Genomic DNA, 12,154 nt, shown 5'->3' with positions numbered 1-12,154 from the left:
AGAGATATTATTTTTTAAATTTTAGTGACTTGATACTTGAACCAATAAATTTGCCTTAAAATTTTTTTGTTTAGGGCATCCGTTTAAGTTAATTTATGTAAACTTTTAGCACGATTTAAAAAAATTTTATCTCTTATATTAAGCTAGTAATTAGATTTTGAGTGGCCGTCAAGTTTTAAAACCAAACATTTTTTTTCCACATTTTTTAAATGCACACCTTTGAGTAATTTAATTACATGATTTTTCATGAAGTTTTTATTGTTTTTCCATTTAAATTACGCGAAAAATTCGCATTTTTCCATTTTCACTAAGTACCCCGTCAAAATGTCCTGAACAAAAACGACCGAATCCGTTTGGAACATCCAGTCAAAAGAGTCTCCTCAAAATAGCCAAAACGGTGTAAGGTGCACTAAATATGTCGGTTTATAATAGACTACCTCAAAATTGACAATCTGATTACACAAAAGTGTCAAAATTACAAAATCATTCAACTTTCTTAACATTTATCTATTTATTTATGATTTTGAATGGATCAATGTCAGTTTAATAAGGAAAAATGCAGTCAATTATATAATTATACTTACCTACTGTTTTTTAAAATGATCTGTAATAAAAATAAATACCGTTAAGTTATTAGAATACAATTAGGTATGCATACTTTTGAAAAATGCAATAGGTATGTTTTTATGCAACGATATTTTCCTCAAAAGATAATATTGGAATGACATTTATATTTTTTTTATATAAAGGGGTTAACTTGCAGGCACTAAACTCTTCCTAATAATATTTGCTTCTTCTTTTTCTCTGTTTCTCCAGGTGGTGCAACGTATGCTTGTAGTTCTGGTAGGTGTTATGTTAGGAGAGAAGTGTTAGTCACTTCATATTATGCTATTCAGAATCGATATCAAATAAAGTTTTGTAGGTTCTTTAAAAAGTTATTGCCTCTGACAGCTTCGACAATTGTTTCACGCAAATGGTTTTCTTTTGAATGTGTGTGTTTATTAGTTCTTAAACAACGTACCTACTTACATATCTGTTTACATTTATATTTAAACTCATCACGATTATGAGTTTTTAAATGACATATTTGTTTAGGTAAGTACTACTTACTTTCAAAATAAAATTCATCACACGCAAATGGTTTTTCTCCTGTTTCGTTTTATGAGCGTTAAGATGATTTTGTGCCGAGCCTCCGTATAAGTAGTCAATTTATTTAAAAGGTAATTCACCATTTTGTATCTTTACATATGTTTGAAGATTACTCCGTCGCGAGCATCCAAATGAACATACATTGCATTTATAAGATTTTTCACGAGTATGTTCTATATAATAAGTACATATTCATTTCATGTCTTTTAAGACAACAAAGTCGTAGGCATTTATATGAATATACATAAAATTTTAAAGGTTTTTCACCAGAATTTGTCATTTGTTAGTTTTTAAGATGACTTAATTGCGAGCATCTATATGAACATACATTGCATTTATAAGGTTTTTCACCATCCACCAAAAATGGCCGCGTGGCTTAAGCGTTGGCATATTGCAAAGTACGCATATTATTCGCGAAAATCTATATGAACATACATTGCATTTATTAGATTTTTCATCAGAATGTGTCATTTTGTGTCTTTTAAACCTTTAATTTGCGAGCATCTATATGAACATAAATCGCATTCGTTAGTGTGTGCACCAGTATTGTCATTCCACATGTTTTTAGACTACTAGGTTTTTTAAATGACATATTTGATTACATTTCAAAGTCATCACTCATTACACGCAACCGGTTTTTCTCCTGAATGTGTAAGTTTATGAGTTCTTAAACAACGTATTCGATACGATGCTGCCAAAAGTTGGTAAGTTGATAGTTTAGGTATTTTGAGTTTACCACGGATAATATGTCTATACTTATATACGTTCATGGCATTTATAAAGTTTTTCATTAGAATATGCCATTGTTTGTCTTCTAAAATATTAATTCGCGAGCATCTATATGTACACAAATCGCATTAATGAGGGTGTCCCCCGTTATGTTTCATATTATAGATTTTAATGTTTCTAGGTTGCGAGCATATTTATAAACAATAATTGCATTGATAAGGTTTTTCAACACTATTTATTATCACTTTTGTCTTTTTAAACTACTGTGTTGCGAGCAGCTATATGTGCACTGATTAAATTTAGGTTCTTCGAAATAATTTGTCATATCATGTCTTTAACGATTACTGCGGCCACCATTTATTCTGCTTTGCGAGAAACTGAAGATCGAGAAGGCTTGAAAGTCTTAGTCGCTCAAAGGATAACAAAATTTAACAGTGGTCCAGATCCTCAGCCATGAGTATACAACCAAGATGGGTATCGAAGACAACTAATTTGCGAGCATCTATATGAACTTTCATCGCATTTTAAAGGTTTTTATCAGTATTGCCATTCCATATGTTTTAAGCTTACTAGGTATTTTTAAATTACATATTTGATTATATTGGAAATCACATTCATCACACGCAAATGGTTTTTCTCCTTAATGTGTAAGTTCATAAGTTCTTTCATTGAATAAGTTTATGTTATTTGAATATGTTTCTGATAATTCTTCCATATACTTTCTGTTGAAAATAATGTAATTTCTATGCCATTTTACCATAATATTTACAAACCTATTTCGGAAGTCATATATTTTAACTTAACTATTAAAAAATAATAAAACTGTTAGGTAATAGTATAACAAAGATTTCACCACTGCGTTTCATTAGTAAGATTCTTATCTAAATTAAAACTGTAAACATCTTAACAGTCTTCTGATGTTGGTAAATTGAACGATCAAGAGTTACGTATTTTTAACATAATGAATAGCTGCTAAATAAACTATGTTTTAAAAATCGGATGAACTTGATATTGTTATATGGCAAACGTATATAAGTATAGACAAAGTATGTATAAGAATCCGTGGTAAACTCAAAATACCTAAACTATCAACTTACCAACTTTTGGCAGCATCGTATCGAATACGTTGTTTAAGAACTCATAAACTTACACATTCAGGAGAAAAACCAGTAGCGTGTAATGAGTGATGACTTTGAAATGTAATCAAATATGTCATTTAAAAAACCTAGTAGTCTAAAAACATGTGGAATGACAATACTGGTGCACACACTAACGAAAGCGATTTATGTTCATATAGATGCTCGCAAATTAAAGGTTTAAAAGACACAAAATGACACATTCTGATGAAAAATCTAATAAATGCAATGTATGTTCATATAGATTTTCGCGAATAATATGCGTACTTTTCGGACCGAGGATTGGAACTAGGGACCCTTGACGCAATATGCCAACGCTTAAGCCACGCGGCCATTTTTGGTGGATGGTGAAAAACCTTATAAATGTAATGTATGTTCATATAGATGCTCGCAACTTAGTCATCTTAAAAACTAACAAATGACAAATTCTGGTGAAAAACCTTTAAAATTCGATGTATATTCATATAAATGCCTACGACTTTGTTGTCTTAAAAGACATGAAATGAATATGTACTTATTATATAGAACATACTCGTGAAAAATCTTATAAATGCAATGTATGTTCATTTGGATGCTCGCGACGGAGTAATCTTCAAACATATGTAAAGATACAAAATGGTGAATTACCTTTTAAATAAATTGACTACTTATACGGAGGCTCGGCACAAAATCATCTTAACGCTCATAAAACGAAACAGGAGAAAAACCATTTGCGTGTGATGAATTTTATTTTGAAAGTAAGTAGTACTTACCTAAACAAATATGTCATTTAAAAACTCATAATCGTGATGAGTTTAAATATAAATGTAAACAGATATGTAAGTAGGTACGTTGTTTAAGAACTAATAAACACACACATTCAAAAGAAAACCATTTGCGTGAAACAATTGTCGAAGCTGTCAGAGGCAATAACTTTTTAAAGAACCTACAAAACTTTATTTGATATCGATTCTGAATAGCATAATATGAAGTGACTAACACTTCTCTCCTAACATAACACCTACCAGAACTACAAGCATACGTTGCACCACCTGGAGAAACAGAGAAAAAGAAGAAGCAAATATTATTAGGAAGAGTTTAGTGCCTGCAAGTTAACCCCTTTATATAAAAAAAATATAAATGTCATTCCAATATTATCTTTTGAGGAAAATATCGTTGCATAAAAACATACCTATTGCATTTTTCAAAAGTATGCATACCTAATTGTATTCTAATAACTTAACGGTATTTATTTTTATTACAGATCATTTTAAAAAACAGTAGGTAAGTATAATTATATAATTGACTGCATTTTTCCTTATTAAACTGACATTGATCCATTCAAAATCATAAATAAATAGATAAATGTTAAGAAAGTTGAATGATTTTGTAATTTTGACACTTTTGTGTAATCAGATTGTCAATTTTGAGGTAGTCTATTATAAACCGACATATTTAGTGCACCTTACACCGTTTTGGCTATTTTGAGGAGACTCTTTTGACTGGATGTTCCAAACGGATTCGGTCGTTTTTGTTCAGGACATTTTGACGGGGTACTTAGTGAAAATGGAAAAATGTGAATTTTTCGCGTAATTTAAATGGAAAAACAATAAAAACTTCATGAAAAATCATGTAATTAAATTACTCAATGGTGTGCATTTAAAAAATGTGGAAAAAAAATTTTTGGTTTTAAACTTGACGGCCACTCAAAATCTAATTACTAGCTTAATATAAGAGATAATTTTTTTTTAAATCGTGCTAAAAGTTTACATAAATTAACCTAATAGGATGCACTAAACAAAAAAATTTTAAGGCAAATTTATTGGTTCAAGTATCAAGTCACTAAAATTTAAAAAATAATATCTCTCACGATATAATCGATAAAACAAAAAAAGCACGTGCACAAACGTAAGCCAATAATAGACAACTTGATGATTTAATAAAAAATTAAAAAAGTTTGTTGGGTGGTTCTACTTAACGTTCATTAAATATTTCATATAGAATAACTCACGCACTATATGAGAAAAAAAATAAAAAAGTATGCAGAATTGCGCACTAGCTTTGCAACAAGAGATTTAACAACAAAATATTTTTTTAAACTCACCCAGTCAGGTTTTGCATACAAACTTTAAAATTGAATAGCGCGCTAAATATAGGTGAAAAAGCAAAACAAAATCGTGCACTAACGTTCACTACCAACACACAAGTGTTAACAATTTAAATTTAAGGAAAAACACATGTTTAGTGACACAAGTATCCAGCATTTAGCTGGGTCACCCAAATTGAAATGCGAATAACCCCCTTAATGTACGTGCACAAACGAAAAAAACGCGTGCACAAACGTGCACTAACGATGCACAAACGAATGCACTCGAAAAAAGTTGAAATTTCAACATTGGGTGACCCAACGTTTAGCTGGAACATCCAATTTGAAATTGGAATTTTTCGGTTATTATAGGTGCACAAACGAAAAAAAATCGTGCACAAACGTGCACTAACGATGCACAAACAAATGCACGCAAAAAAAGTTGGAGTTTTAACATTGGGTGTTCCAGGTAAATGGACCTACGTTTGGTCCTCTAGTGACTTGATACTTGAACCAATAAATTAGCCTTAAATTTTTTTTGTTAAATGCATCTGATTAGGTATATTTATTTAAACTTTGAACACGATTTTTTTAATTTTTATCTTTTATATTAAGCTAATAATTTGATTTTGAGCGGCCGTCAATCTTTAAAACCAAACATTTTTTTTTCATTACATTAATTCATGTAATTTAATTACACACCTTTAAGTAATTTAATTACATGATTTTTCATGAAGTTTTTATTGTTTTTTCATTTAAATTACGCGAAAAATTCGCATTTTTCCATTTTCACTAAGTACCCCGTGAAAATATCCCGAACAAAAACGACCGCATCCGTTTGGAACATCCAGTCAAAAGAGTCTATACAAAATAGCCAAAACGGAGGTCCATTTGCCTGGAACACCCAATGTTAAAACTCAAACTTTTTTTGCGTGCATTTGTTTGTGCATCGTTAGTGCACGTTTGTGCACGATTTTTTTTCGTTTGTGCACCTATAATAACCGAAAAATTCCAATTTCAAATTGGGTGTTCCAGCTAAACGTTGGGTCACCCAATGTTGAAATTTCAACTTTTTTCGAGTGCATTCGTTTGTGCATCGTTAGTGCACGTTTGTGCACGCGTTTTTTTCGTTTGTGCACGCACATTAAGGGGGTTATTCGCATTTCAATTTGGTTGACCCAGCTAAATGCTGGATACTTGTGTCACAAAACATGTGTTTTACCTTAAATTTAAATTGTAAACACTTGTGCCTTGGTAGTGAACGTTAGTGCACGATTTTGTTTTGCTTTTTCACTTATATTCAGCGCGCTATTCAATTTTAAAGTTTGTATGCAAAACCTGACTGGGTGGGTTTAAAAAAATATTTTGTAGTTAAATCTCTTGCTGCCTAGCTAGTGCGCAATTCTGCATACTTTTTTATTTTTTTTCTCATATAGTGCGTGAGTTATTCTATATGAAATATTTAATGATCGTTAAGTAGAACCACCCAACAAACTTTTTTAACGTTTTATTAAGTCATCAATTTGTCTATTATTGGCTTACGTTTGTGCACGTGCTTTTTTTGTTTTATCGATTATATCGTGAGAGATATTATTTTTTAAAATTTAGTGACTTGATACTTGAACCATTAAATTTGCCTTAAATTTTTTTTGTTTAGTGCATCCGATTAAGTTAATTTATGTAAACTTTTAGCACGATTTAAAAAAATTTTATCTCTTATATTAAGCTAGTAATTAGATTTTGAGTGGCCGTCAAGTTTTAAAACCAAACATTTTTTTCCCACATTTTTTAAATGCACACCTTTGAGTAATTTAATTACATGATTTTTCATGAAGTTTTTATTGTTTTTCCATTTAAATTTCGCGAAAAATTCGCATTTTTCCATTTTCACTAAGTACCCCGTCAAAATGTCCTGAACAAAAACGACCGCATCTGTTTGGAACATCCAGTCAAAAGAGTCTCCTCAAAATAGCCAAAACGGTGTAAGGCTCACTAAATATGTCGGTTTATAATAGACTACCTCAAAATTGACAATTTGATTACACAAAAGTGTCAAAATTACAAAATCATTCAACTTTCTTAACATTTATCTATTTATTTATGATTTTGAATGGATCAATGTCAGTTTCATAAGGAAAAATGCAGTAAATTATATAATTATACTTACCTACTGTTTTTTAAAATGATCTGTAATAAAAATAAATACCGTTAAGTTATTAGAATACAATTAGGTATGCATACTTTTGAAAAATGCAATAGGTATGTTTTTATGCTACGATATTTTCTTCAAAAGATAATATTGGAATGACATTTATATTTTTTTTATATAAAGGGGTTAACTTGCAGGCACGTAACTCTTCCTAATAATATTTGCTTCTTCTTTTTCTCTGTTTCTCCAGGTGGTGCAACGTATGCTTGTAGTTCTGGTAGGTGTGATGTTAGGAGAGAAGTGTTAGTCACTTCATATTATGCTATACAGAATCGATATCAAATAAAGTTTTGTAGGTAGGTTCTTTAAAAAGTTATTGCCTCTGACGGCTTCGACAATTGTTTCAGGCAAATGGTTTTCTTTTGAATGTGTGTGTTTATTAGTTCTTAGACAACGTACCTACTTACATATCTGTTTACATTTATATTTAAACTCATCACGAGTATGAGTTTTTAAATGACATATTTGTTTAGGTACTACTTTCAAAATAAAATTCATCACACGCAAATGGTTTTTCTCCTGTTTCGTTTTATGAGCGTTAAGATAATTTTGTGCCGAGCCTCCGTATAAGTAGTCAATTTATTTAAAAGGTTTTTCACCATTTTGTATCTTTACATATGTTTGAAGATTACTCCGTCGCGAGCATCCAAATGAACATACATTGCATTTATAAGATTTTTCACGAGTATGTTCTATATAATATGTACATATTCATTTAAGACAACAAAGTCGTACGCATTTATATGAATATACATCGAATTTTAAAGGTTTTTCACCAGAATTTGTCATTTGTTAGTTTTTAAGATGACTAAGTTGCGAGCATCTATATGAACATACATTGCATTTATAAGGTTTTTCACCATCCACCAAAAATGGCCGCGCGGCTTAAGCGTTGGCATATTGCGTCAAGGGTCCCTAGTTCCAATCCTCGGTCCGGCAAGTACGCATATTATTCGCGAAAATCTATATGAACATACATTGCATTTATTAGATTTTTCATCGGAATGTGTCATTTTGTGTCTTTTAAAACTTAAATTTGCGAGCATCTATATGAACATAAATCGCATTCGTTAGTGTGTTCACCAGTATTGTCATTCCACATGTTTTAAGACTACTAGGTTTTTTAAATGACATATTTGATTACATTTCAAAGTCATCACTCATTACACCCAACTGGCTTTTCTCCTGAATGTGTAAGTTTATGAGTTCTTAAACAACGTATTCGATACGATGCTGCCAAAAGTTGGTAAGTTGATAGTTTAGGTATTTTGAGTTTACCACGGATAAGATGTCTATACTTATATACGTTTGCCATATAAAAATATCAAGTTCATCCGATTTTTAAAACATAGTTTCTTTAGCAGCTATTCATTATGTTAAAAATACGTAACTCTTGATCGTTCAATTTACCAACATCAGAAGACTGTAAAGATGTTTACAGTTTTAATTTAGATAACAATCTAACTAATGAAACGCAGTGGTAAAACCTTTGTAATACTATTACCTAACAGTTTTATTATTTTTCAATAGTTGAGCTAAAATTTAATAATATAGGACTTCCGAAATAAGTTTGTAAATATTATGGTAAAATTGCATAGAAATTACATTATTTTTAACAGAAGGTATATGGAAGAATTATCAGAAACATATTCAAATAACATGAACTTATTCAATGAAAGAACTTATGAACTTACACATTCAGGAGAAAAAACATTTGCGTGTGATGAATGTGATTTCCAATATAATCAAATATGTAATTTAAAAATACCTAGTAAACTTAAAACATGTGGAATGGCAATACTGATAAAAACCTTATAAATGCGATGAAAGTTCATATAGATACTCGCAAATTAGTTGTCTTCGATTCCTTTCTTGGTTGTATACTCATGGCTGAGGATCTTGACCACTGTTAAATTTTGTTATCCTTTGAGCGACTAAGACTTTCAAGCCTTCTCGATCTTCAGTTTCTCGCAAAGCAGAATGAATGGTGGCCGCAGTAATCGTAAAAGACATGATATGACAAATTCTTTCGTAGAACCTAAATTTAATCAGTGCACATATAGCTGCTCGCAACATAGTAGTTTAAAAATACAAAAGTGATAATAAATAGTGTTGAAAAACCTTATAAATCCAATTATTGTTTATAAAGATGCTCGCAACCTAGAAACATTAAAATCTATAAAATGAAACATAACGGTGGACACCCTCATTAATGCGATTTGTGTACATATAGATGCTCGCGAATTAATATTTTTGAAGACAAACAAAGGCATATTCTAATGAAAAACGTTATAAATGCGATGAATGTTCTTATAGATGCTCGCAAATTAGTTGTTTTCTCCTCTCTTCTTGGTTGTATACTCATGGCTGAGGATCTTGACCACTTTTAAATTTTGTCATCCTTTGAGCGACCAAGACTTTTAAGCCGTCTCGACCTTCCGCTTCTCGCAGAGCAGAATGAATGGTGCCAGCAATACTCGTATAAAAAACATGAAATAACACATTGTGACGAAAAACCTAAATGTTATCAGTGTACATATAGATGCTCGCTAGTTTAAAAATATATAAGATGACAAAAAAGTGTTCAAAAACCTTATAAATGCAATATATGTTCATAAAGATGCTCGCAACCTAGAAACCTTAAATCTATAAAATAAAACATAACGGGACACACCCTCATAAATGCGATTTGTGTTTATATAGATGCTCGCGAATTAATGTTTTAAAAGTCATACAATGACACATTCTGATTAAAATTTTTATAAATTCAATGTATGTTCATATGGATTCTCGCAACGTGGTAGTCTTTAAATACCTACAAATTATGACACATATTGTTTTCGGACATGTCCATTACTTATAAGATCTTATAATCCCAGATCCCATATGGGATCATTTATGAGGGTGTGCCCCGTTATGTTTTATTTTATAAATTTTAAGGTTTCTTGGTTGCGAGCATCCTTATAACCACATCTTGCATTTATAAGGTTTTTGAACACTTTTTTGTCATCTTATGTATTTTTAAACTAGCGAGCATCTATATGTACACTGATCACATTTAGGTTCTTCGTCACAATGTGTCATTTCATGTTTTTTACGAGTATTGCTGGCACCATTCATTCTGCTCTGCAAGAAGCTGAAGGTCGAGAAGGCTTTAAAGTTTCGGTCGCTCAAAGGATGACATAATTTAAAAGTGGTCAAGATCCACAGCCATGAGTATACAACCAAGAAGAGAGGAGAAGACAACTAATTTGCGAGCATCTATATGAACTTTCATCGCATTTATAAGGTTTTTATCAGTATCGCCATTCCATATGTTTTAGGTTTACTAGGTATTTTTAAATTACATATTTGATTATATTGGAAATCACATTCATCACACGCAAATGGTTGTTCTCTTCTTTCATTGAATAAGTTCATGTTATTTGAATATGTTTCTGATAATTCAACCATATACCTTCTGTTAAAAATAATGTAATTTCTATGCCATTTTACCATAATATTTACAAACTTATTTCGGAAGTCCTATATTATTTTAGCTCAACTATTGAAAAATAATAAAACTGTTAGGTATGGTGAAAAACCTTTTAAATAAATTGACTACTTATACGGAGGCTCGGCACAAAATTATCTTAACGCTCATAAAACGAAACAGGAGAAAAACCATTTGCGTGTGATGAATTTTATTTTGAAAGTAGTACCTAAACAAATATGTCATTTAAAAACTCATACTCGTGATGAGTTTAAATATAAATGTAAACAGATATGTAAGTAGGTACGTTGTTTAAGAACTAATAAACACACACGTTCAAAAGAAAACCATTTGCGTGAAACAATTGTCGAAGCCGTCAGAGGCAATAACTTTTTAAAGAACCTACCTACAAAACTTTATTTGATATCGATTCTGTATAGCATAATATGAAGTGACTAACACTTCTCTCCTAACATAACACCTACCAGAACTACAAGCATACGTTGCACCACCTGGAGAAACAGAGAAAAAGAAGATGCAAATATTATTAGGAAGAGTTAAGTGCCTGCAAGTTAACCCCTTTATATAAAAAAAATATAAATGTCATTCCAATATTATCTTTTGAAGAAAATATCGTTGCATAAAAACATACCTATTGCATTTTTCAAAAGTATGCATACCTAGTTGTATTCTAATAACTTAACGGTATTTATTTTTATTACAGATCATTTTAAAAAACAGTAGGTAAGTATAATTATATAATTTACTGCATTTTGCCTTATGAAACTGACATTGATCCATTCAAAATCATAAATAAATAGATAAATGTTAAGAAAGTTGAATGATTTTGTAATTTTGACACTTTTGTGTAATCAAATTGTCAATTTTGAGGTAGTCTATTATAAACCGACATATTTAGTGCACCTTACACCGTTTTGGCTATTTTGAGGAGACTCTTTTGACTGGATGTTCCAAACGGATGCGGTCGTTTTTGTTCAGGACATTTTGACGGGGTACTTAGTGAAAATGGAAAAATGCGAATTTTTCGCGTAATTTAAATGGAAAAACAATAAAAACTTCATGAAAAATCATGTAATTAAATTACTCAAAGGTGTGCATTTAAAAAATGTGGAAAAAAAATGTTTGGTTTTAAAACTTGACGGCCACTCAAAATCTAATTACTAGCTTAATATAAAAGATAAATTTTTTAAAAATCATGCTGAAAGTTAACATAAATTAACTTAATCGGATGCACTAAACAAAAAAAATTTAAGGCAAATTTAATGGTTCAAGTATCAAGTCACTAAATTTTAAAAAATAATATCTCTCACGATATAATCGATAAAACAAAAAAAGCACGTGCACAAACGTAAGCCAATAATAGACAAATTGAT

Source organism: Rhyacophila brunnea, unplaced genomic scaffold (genome assembly GCF_057557595.1).
Source record: "Rhyacophila brunnea isolate RB1 unplaced genomic scaffold, BYU_Rbru_1.0 scaffold_1, whole genome shotgun sequence".
NCBI classification, from domain to species: domain Eukaryota; kingdom Metazoa; phylum Arthropoda; class Insecta; order Trichoptera; family Rhyacophilidae; genus Rhyacophila; species Rhyacophila brunnea.
This window is presented reverse-complemented; position numbering follows the sequence as displayed.